The sequence below is a fragment of the Apostichopus japonicus genome, chromosome 5, assembly GCF_037975245.1.
Source record: "Apostichopus japonicus isolate 1M-3 chromosome 5, ASM3797524v1, whole genome shotgun sequence".
Taxonomy (NCBI): domain Eukaryota; kingdom Metazoa; phylum Echinodermata; class Holothuroidea; order Aspidochirotida; family Stichopodidae; genus Apostichopus; species Apostichopus japonicus.
In genome coordinates, this window is record NC_092565.1 from 207617 (window position 1) to 215348 (window position 7732).

The following is a 7732-nucleotide window of genomic DNA, read 5'->3' on the forward strand; positions in this document are numbered from 1 at the left end:
AAACCACAAAATCCCTCATATAGAGAAGAAAACTCTACCCGGGGCCCTCGGCCAGCGTCTCTGGGCTAGTGTGCCTCACGGCTTTTGCCCTCGCAGTGCCGCGACGCGCGGAACCCCGCGAGGAGGCCCACGCGCACGACACCACGAGGAGGACTACGTCTGTACGTCCGGGAATATTGACCCGGTTCCCTTTCGCCCAGGGTGCGATCACCCCGCCGTTCCCGGGAGGGAGGTCGGCGTGGCTCTCGCGGCCGCTCGGAGCGGAACTTCCCTAGGGCTTAGGATCGACTGACCCATGTGCAACTGCTGTTCACATGGAACCCTTCTCCGCAACTCGGCCCTCCAGGCTCTCGTTAGAGTATTTGCTACTGCCACCAAGATCTGCGCCCACGGCGGCTCCACGCGGGCTCTCGCCCGGACCGCTTCTTAGCTCACCGTGGCGTCCTTCCTACTCGTCGAGGCCGACTCTATTCGGTTCTCCTTGCCCCGACGGCCCGGCACAGCCATCACGCTCAGCGCCATTCATTTTCAGGGCTAGTTGATTCGGCAGGTGAGTTGTTACACACTCCTTAGCGGATGCCGACTTCCATGGCCACCGTCCTGCTGTCTGTATCAACCAACACCTTTTGTGGGCTCTGATGTGCGACCGAGTCGGACGGCTTAGCCAGGCGTTTGGTTCATCCCACAGCGCCAGTCCTGCTTACCAAGAGTGGCCCACTGAGCACTCGTTCATTCTCACTCGTCCGGCTCCAAGCCAGCGAGTCGGACCTCTTACCAATTGAAAGTTTGAGAATAGGTTGAGGTCGTTTCGGCCCCAAGGCCTCTAATCATTCGCTTTACCAGATAAAATTGTTCACGAATATCTCCCGAGCACCAGCTATCCTGAGGGAAACTTCGGAAGGAACCAGCTACTAGATGGTTCGATAAGTCTTTCGCCCCTATACTCAGGTCGGACGATCGATTTGCACGTCAGAACCGCTGCGGACATCCACCAGAGTTTCCTCTGGCTTCCTCCTGCCCGAGCATAGTTCACCATCTTTCGGGTTTTAGCATGCTTGCTCTTCCTCCGCTCCACCGGACGAGCCGGACGGAACGGGGTGGCGGTGCGCCCGACCCAGAGGGCCGAGATCCCGCCTCGTGACGGCCCTGTGCCGACCTTCACTTTCGTTATGCCAGGATAGGTTTCGGTAGACCCCCTCGACTTGCAAGCCTGCTTAGACTCCTTGGTCCGTGTTTCAAGACGGGTCGAATGAGGAGGCCTCGCTCACGCCCGACAGACCCTCCGCTTCGGCCGAAGCCGCGGCGAGACCGGACCCTCCGGATCCCGCCGGCCACGCGACAGCAAGCTGTGCACGCGACCGACGGAGACGCCGGTGGCCCGGACCCCGCTGCCTGAACCCCCGGGGGGGCAGGCCGTCACGCAGAGTCCTCGACAGAGAGCGCAGTGAGCAACCGTGACGGGCGGCGTAAGACGGCGAGGGCCGAAGCCCCCGCACGCCGCAGCCTCGCCCGCCCCTCTGCTCCGCTCTTCGGTCGGTCGCCGGGAAGGGCGCCGAACGGTAGAAGTGCGACGCGGACCGGACGGCGAAGCGCCGCGGGTCGGTCCCGAGGGATCCGAACCCGCACACGCTGCCGCGCCGACCGCGCCTGAATCAACCGGACGCCCCATGTAGCATGCGGCACTCATCCGTTTACTTCTTGGCAGTTTCACGCAATGTTGAACCCTCTCTTCAAAGTTCTTTTCAACGTTCCCTCACGGTACTTGTTGACTATCGGTCTCGTGCATAGTATTGAGCCTTGGATGGAGTTCACCACCCCTCTTTGGGCTGCATTCTAAAACAACCCGACTCTTGGAAAGCTTTCCCTCCGGCCTTCGAGTCCGCCCTACGGGCCTTACACCCGCTGCGGGTAAGCTGCAGCCCCGATCACAGTGGACTGCGGCCGGACTCTGTCGACCGGAGTTCAGTTTCCTTACGCCACAGGTCCCTCGCACCGCAAACGGGCGCGGGGATTCGGCGATGGGCTCTTCCTGCTTCGCTCGCCGCTACTGAAGGAATCCTTGTTAGTTTCTTTTCTCTCCGCTTAGTGATATGCTTAAATCCAGCGGGTAATCTCATCCGATCTGAGGTCTGGAATCGTGAAAGACACGTGGAACGTGATCGGAGTCATAGCGGCGACCCGGGGTCTCTCCTTCCCCGGCGCTCCCCGAAGAATCGGGTCGCCGGCGGGAAAGGGTGGCCTACCATGCGCCTGCGAGAACGCAGACGGGAGGACGAGAGACCCCGCGATTGGGTCGACCGGCTCTGCCCGGCAGAGGCTCCTCGACCGTTCGGGGGGTCGGACGCTGGACCGCACCACGGGCGCATACGTCTACACCCCGATGGCACGTCGCACGACCGACGAACCCCCGGTTACCGATCGAGCCTGCTCGCCGAGTTTCACCGGCGCCGACATCACAGAACTCCATCTGACACTGACCCGACGCAGCCGGCCGTCGAAGGGACGGCTGCGGCCGGGCGCTCCTCCGGCGCGCGAACACGCCGACTCTGTGAGTGATTGTCTTCAGACGCTCAGACGGACGTGGCTCGAGGAGCAGAGCATCCCCGAGCCGCCATTTGCGTTCGAATAAGTCGATGATCAGTGAGTTCTGCAATTCACATGAATTCTCGCATCTAACTGCGTTCTTCATCGACGCACGAGCCGAGTGATCCACCACCAAGAATTGTCATTTGCCACTGGAAGACTCCCGCGTTCGCAAACTCTCCTCAGAGCCGAGGGAAGAAGTGGAACGGAAGGAGAAAGGACACGGGGACTCTGTGCCTTCTTTGCTTGTGACTGGAAAGAAATATCCTCCGTCGAGCCGAGGGGGCAAGCGGGCTCCCTCCTTCCCCCCACCGCCGCGAGGGCGGGTCGCGCGAGTCAGACTCGCCGACTGGGGGGAAATCGGGCGACACCGGTGCCCCTTCTCTGCCCTGCGGAGAATGCCTCGAGGAGCGCCGCGCCGCGGACGGCGACGGCGTCTCCACCCTTGCGGGACTTCTCCCTCGAAGCTACCGGGAGTGCGAGACTCCGTGAGACAGACGACGAGAGAAGAACCGGGTACTCCCCGGGCTGGTCTGTGTGTGACACGCCCGTCTCCTTTTTGTCGGAGAGAGCGAAGGCGAAGCGCGGGGTCTGACCTCGACCGTGGAACGGGGAAGGAGGCGGTGAAAACCCCGCTCGAGTCCCCCCGGCTTTTCCAATTTGCTCTCTCCGCGTGTCTCTCTGTGACGGCTTTTCCGACATTCCCCCTTTGTTCCCTCTCCGATCACGGAGGGGAAGGGTTCTGTTAATGATCCTTCCGCAGGTTCACCTACGGAAACCTTGTTACGACTTTTACTTCCTCTAAATGATCAAGTTTGACCGTCTTCTCGTCACGCCTCGACAACCGGCCGAAGCCGGGGGTGCCAGACGGTCGATCCGATGGCCTCACTAAGTCATTCGATCGGTAGTAGCGACGGGCGGTGTGTACAAAGGGCAGGGACGTAATCAATGCGAGCTGATGACTCGCGTTTACTTGGAATTCCTCGTTCAAGGGACACAATTACAAGTCCCTGTCCCCAGCACGGAGAAGTCTCAGCGGATTACCCGGACCTTTCGGCCGAGGGCAAATGTACCCGCTGCTTGCGCCAGTGTAGCGCGCGTGCGGCCCCGGACATCTAAGGGCATCACAGACCTGTTATTGCTCCATCTCGTATGGCTGAAAGCCATTTGTCCCTCTAAGAAGTTCGCGGCTCACCACGACGGGTGGCCGGACTATTTAGCAAGCAAGAGTCTCGTTCGTTATCGGAATTAACCAGACAAATCACTCCACCAACTAAGAACGGCCATGCACCACCATCCACAAAATCAAGAAAGAGCTCTCAATCTGTCAATCCTCACTGTGTCCGGGCCGGGTAGGTTTCCCCGTGTTGAGTCAAATTAAGCCGCAGGCTCCACTCCTGGTGGTGCCCTTCCGTCAATTCCTTTAAGTTTCAGCTTTGCAACCATACTTCCCCCGGAACCCAAAGACTTTGGTTTTCCGGAGAGTTGCCCGCCGCGTCATGGGAGGAACGCCGGCGAATTACGAGTCGGTATCGTTTATGGTCGGAACTAGGGCGGTATCTGATCGCCTTCGATCCTCCGACTTTCGTTCTTGATCAATGAAGACATTCTTGGCAAATGCTTTCGCTGTCGGGCGTCTTGCGACGATCCAAGAATTTCACCTCTCACGCCGCAATACGAATGCCCCCGGCAGTCCCTCTTGATCATTACCTCAGGATCTCAAGACCAACGAAATAGAACCGAGGTCCTCTTCCACTATTCCATGCTGAGCTGTTCGGGCACTTTGGCCTGCTTTGAACACTTCAATTTTCTCAAAGTAAACGTTCCAGTCTCGCACGGCACTCAGTTAAGAGCACCGCACGACCAACCGAATCACTGGCCGGGAAAAATCTCCCACGACTCCCGTTTGACGGGGAGAAGGGGAACGGGCAGTGCACGCCTCACGGCGGACCGCCCGCCCCGGCCAGAAATCCGACTACGAGCTTTTTAACTGCAGCAAATTTAATATACGCTGCTGGAGCTGGAATTACCGCGGCTGCTGGCACCAGACTTGCCCTCCAGTAGATCCTCGTTAAAGGATTTAAAGTGTACTCATTCCGATCACAGGGCCTCCGAAGAGGCCTGTATCGTTATTTTTTGTCACTACCTCCCCGTGTCAGGAGTGGGTAATTTGCGTGCCTGCTGCCTTCCTTGGATGTGGTAGCCGTTTCTCAGGCTCCCTCTCCGGAATCGAACCCTGATTCTCCGTTACCCGTCACAACCATGATAAGCGCATAACTTACCATCGAAAGTTGATAGAGCAGACTTTTGAAGGGAGCGTCGCCGGTGCAAGACCGTGCGATCGGCATGATTATCTAGAGTTCACCAGCGGAGACCGGACCCCGAAAGGACCGGGCTGGCCTTGTTCCTAATAAGAGCACGCTTCCCCCGAAGGGTCGGCGCTTTGTTGCATGTATTAGCTCTAGAATTACCACAGTTATCCATGGTATAAGACTTTCTCCAATAAACCATAACTGATCTAATGAGCCATCTGCAGTTTCTCTTGTATGTTCAGGATTGTACTTAGACGTGCATGGCTTAATCTTTGAGACAAGCATATGACTACTGGCAGGATCAACCAGGTAACGGTCGACAGAACCGGGCTGGGCCCGTTCGCCGTCCGGGAGTCGCTCTCGCACTCCCCTCTCTCTCTCTCTGAATTCTCAATTGTCGATGCCGTGCTATTACGGTACAGTGATCGAAGAACCGCCCGAAGGGATTCTCGAGGTGTGTATCTCTACCCGAGTCGACTGGGTCGTCTCGAGAGGAGTCGCAGTGGTCCCGCCTCGGAGACGGGACCGGTTCGAAGCGACGCGGGAGGGCGACGGCTCGTCCACTGGAACAGGGGAGAGCAATCGCACGCCTCGAGCGTGCATTCGTTGCTTGGATGAAAAAGCCCGTACCGAGCGCCGAGTGCAACACATGGTCGCAGCAACGGCAGCATGCCCGAACGGGTCCCGTGGAGAAAGCTCGATATCTGACGACACCGAGGTCCTGCTCTTTCTCCACCGGGGGTTCTGCGGATGAAAAGGCTCAATATCTGAACGTCGATATATACGTGTGCACGGAGGGACACCTCTGCTCACGGGGCGAGTGGGTGAAAACCCCCGCTCTGAGCGCCGAGTTGCAACACATGGTCGCGATGAAACGACGGCTGACCCTACCGAAAGGGCCCGCTGGAGTCCAACCATGACACGTATACACACACGACAGACATTAAAAGCCTTCTCGAGTCTTGGATCGACTCTGCTACCCCCCTCATATATAGAATCCGATTCACTCTGCCCGCTCGTTCTGACCATTGGATCACACACTTAAGCCAATACCCGCTACACTTAAGAGATCTCGAAATCTCGAACGAGACCCAGATTCTCTGCGGGTGAGTCGGGCGGCCTGCCGTCGCCGTCGGCTTGCCGTTTGCCTTTCGCCTGGTCGCATGGCACTCGTGCCATCGACCACGCAACGCGAGAGGCCTTCTCCCTTCTCCTTTCTCTCTCATCTCTACTCTCTCTCTTCTCCACCGGGGGTTCTGCGGATGAAAAAGCTCAATATCTGGGATTGTATATATACATATGCACGAAAGAACCTTCTACTCACGGGGCGAGTGGGTGAAAACCCCCGCACCGAGCGCCGAGTTGCAACACATGGTCGCGATGAAACGACGGCTGACCCTACCGAGAAGGCCAGCAAGGGTCTGACGTGCAAAAACATATTTACGCACCACAGGCAAGGAGCCTTTTCGAGTCTCGGGTGGACTCCCGTCCGCGAAAGCTTCATATCTGAACGTCGATATATACGTGTGCACGGAGGGACACCTCTGCTCACGGGGCGAGTGGGTGAAAACCCCCGCTCTGAGCGCCGAGTTGCAACACATGGTCGCGATGAAACGACGGCTGACCCTACCGAAAGGGCCCGCTGGAGTCCAACCATGACACGCATACACACACGACAGACATTAAAAGCCTTCTCGAGTCTTGGATCGACTCTACTACCCCCCTCATATATAGAATCCGATTCACTCTGCCCGCTCGTTCTGACCATTGGATCACACACTTAAGCCAATACCCGCTACACTAAAGAGATCTCAAAATCTCGGACGAGAGCCACACCTTGCGGATGCATCGGGCGGCCTGCCGTCGAGGTCGGCCGTCGCCCCGTCTCACAGACTCGTGCAACACGACGAGTCCCAGCCTACGCCTGTGTGCATCACCGTCGGCCTAAATCTCGGCCCTCGCCCGGTCGCATGACACTCGTGCCATCGACCGCACCATCGACCTTCTCACCCGGGAGCAACCCGTGTTTTCAGAGGAGTGCCGGGGTTGCTCCCGTGCCGGGTATGTCTTGTCCGGCGGCGCCCCGTCTCACAGACTCGTGCAACGACAACGGGTCCCATGCCTACGCATGTGTGCATCACCGTCGGCTAATTACTCGGCCCTCGCCCGGTCGCATGACACTCGTGCCGTCGATCACACCATCGACCTTCTCACATGGGAGCGACCCGTATTTTCAGAGGAGTGTCGGGGTTGCTCCCGTGCCGGATATATCTTGACGAAATCAAGGAGATATATGAGGAAACTTCTACAATTTGAAGATCGACCGGCGAGACAAGACACTCCCCTTAATATAATCCGATTCACTCTGCCCACTCATTCTGACCATTGGGTCACACACTTAAGCCAATACCCGTTACACTAAAGTTGACCATGTTTTTTTTTTTTTGATATTATTATTATTATTTTTTTTTGTCAACGTCCTCTGTAACGAAGTCAAAACTCTATGCATGTGTTCGCGTGTCGTTCTGCCGTCTCCGCCGGGCACATCCCAGCCAGCGCCCGATACATTTAAGTTGACAACGGTCACAACTCTATGCATGTGCTCGTGGGTCGTTCTGCCGTCAACGTCGGGAACACACAGGCCAGTACCCGCTACATTAAAATTGACAATGGTCACAACTCTATGCATGTGCTCGTGGGTCTTTCTACCGTCAACGTCGGGCGCACACAGGCCAGTACCCGATACATGCAAGTTGACAGTGGTCACAAACTCTATGCATGTGTTCGCGTGTCGTTCTGCCGTCTCCGCCGGGCACATCCCAGCCAGCGCCCGATAC

General features: G+C 57.5%; 3 non-coding genes across 3 annotated transcripts in view; all 3 read right to left on the minus strand.

Annotated features, from left to right (window-relative positions):
* LOC139968436 (large subunit ribosomal RNA) overlaps positions 1–2131 on the minus strand; it is a 4028-nt gene extending 1897 nt beyond the window's left edge. The window contains exon 1 of the ribosomal RNA XR_011793433.1: positions 1–2131. This exon is cut by the window's left edge and continues 1897 nt beyond it. This is a non-coding gene — a ribosomal RNA (large subunit ribosomal RNA).
* Positions 2132–2564: 433 nt separating this feature from the next.
* Positions 2565–2724, minus strand: LOC139968259 (5.8S ribosomal RNA). Its single transcript, XR_011793287.1, has one exon. It is a non-coding gene; the product is annotated as a 5.8S ribosomal RNA (ribosomal RNA).
* Positions 2725–3329: 605 nt separating this feature from the next.
* LOC139968291 (small subunit ribosomal RNA) lies at positions 3330–5207 on the minus strand. The gene has a single exon (XR_011793298.1). It is a non-coding gene; the product is annotated as a small subunit ribosomal RNA (ribosomal RNA).
* Positions 5208–7732: the final 2525 nt, after the last annotated feature.